General features: G+C 44.0%; 1 pseudogene; it reads right to left on the bottom strand.

Annotated features, from left to right (window-relative positions):
• Positions 1-994: 994 nt before the first annotated feature.
• Positions 995-1566, bottom strand: LOC123947322 (annotated as a pseudogene).
• Positions 1567-1920: the final 354 nt, after the last annotated feature.

Genomic DNA, 1920 nt, shown 5'->3' with positions numbered 1-1920 from the left:
GACCCCCAAGTTTGTAGCTGGCCTCTGAAGCAAGGGCAGCCGTGTGGGGAATTTGGCCCTTAAGCTGGGGAATCAACTTGGGATGGTCAGCATCATGAATGTATTGCAATATCAAACTGTTCTACTATGGAGACCACATGACTGCCATGTGATTCAGCAGGAATGACCAAATGCCAGGCCTGGTGTTCAGGGGACCTGGGTCCAGAATCAGACTTACTATTTAACAGCCCCGTGATCTTGAGTAAGCCACAGAACTGATCTGAGTGTCAATGCTCCCGTCAGTAAATGAGAGAGGTTGGACTCAGTAGCTTCCGCCATTTCCCATCTCTATGCTGCTCCCAGTAGGCCTCAATCTGCAGAAGCCAATGATCACTTTTTCCTCTGAATGATCTTCATCTGTAGGCTCCTCTTAGCAGCAATGGCTCACAGATGGGTTTAAGGCCTTTGTATTTGCTGTTCTCTCTACCCGAACACCCCACTCCCAGATACCTGCATGTCTTACTGCTAACTTTCTCCAACATTTTCCTGCACAGATGTCGTGTTTCTGCTCACCCTCACTGGCCTCGCAATCTGTAATTTCAACACCCATCGACATTCAGCCACTCCCTTCTCTGCTTTATCTTACTGCATGACATCATTAGCTAACATATTATATATGACAATGGCTTTTTTTTTTTCCTTCTCAAATCACTCCAGCTTTTGTTGCATCTTTAAAACATCACAAATAGGGGCACCTGGGTGGCTCAGTGGGTTAAAGCCTCTGCCTTCGGCTCAGGTCATGATCCCAGAGTCCTGGGATTGAGCCCCACATTGGGCTCTCTGCTCAGCAGGGAACCTGCTTCCTCCTTTCTCTCTCTCTGCCTGCCTCTCTGCCTACTTGTGATCTTGGTCTGTCAAATAAATAAATAAAATCATTAAAAAAAATAAAACATCACAAATAAATCTGAAAAATCATCCAGCATCTTGCTGTTTCTGTAGCTGGACAACATAGATCTTACTCGTCAGCCTGTTGAATTGTTCCTTTTTCAGTAACACAGATACCATCCCCAAATTTTCTGATACCCTTGTTTTTAACTGTTGTGGCTTGCTGAATCAAAGCAGCTGAGTTTGACAGATTTCCTTCAAGAATTAACTTATCTTTCTGGGCTTGAGATACTGAACAAGCAACATCTGGCCTCATCCAAACCCTGCGGACGTATTTTTGTATTTTTCTCCCAAGAAATTTCAGACCTCAACAAGAGAACCATTCTGAATAACAACGCTGCTGGGGAAGTGCGCACACGCAGACGTCATCTTGTAAGAGATGCGCAGTGTAACACCCTTGATGGTGTTCTATACGTGACTGTAAGACAGTGCAAACAGTAGCCAGTTCTTTTCTGTTTCCCCCCATTTATCACCTCGGAGCCTCTTCTCTTTCTTTCCAATGAGACTGAGTTCTACATTGATATGACAGAAGTCCATCTGCAGAGTTCCTCTGGGGACCTTCACGGTAATGGTGCGCCCCTTCTGAGTGATGTCGACATTTGGGGGAATGTCAATCATCTGATTGCTGAGAATGGTTTTCATTTTTGTAGCAGATGTGGCAAAGAGAGGACAAAGCCTATTTTTCATCTATTTCTTCAGTAGAATGGAAGCTCCATGAGGGCAAGGACCTCTACTGTTTGTCCACAGCTTTATACTGAACATCTAGAAAAGTGCGTGACAAACAAATGACTTGCAAGTGAATATTAATAAATATTTCACAAATGAATCAAGCATCAGCTTTATTGAGATCAGGTAGGCACAGCAGTTTAATTACGTAAGCCATATGCTCATACCTGAAATAACTGAAATTACTTCCCCCCAGTTTAGAATGACTAGGAGCATGGTGATAGGTTATAACAGAATGCTAGGAACTGTGGCCAGAGAGAGGAGCTTTGG

This window comes from Meles meles, chromosome 7, assembly GCF_922984935.1.
Source record: "Meles meles chromosome 7, mMelMel3.1 paternal haplotype, whole genome shotgun sequence".
In the NCBI taxonomy this organism is placed as follows: Eukaryota; Metazoa; Chordata; class Mammalia; order Carnivora; family Mustelidae; genus Meles; species Meles meles.
Note: the sequence above shows the minus strand (reverse complement) of the source record. Positions and strands in the feature narration are given on the sequence as shown.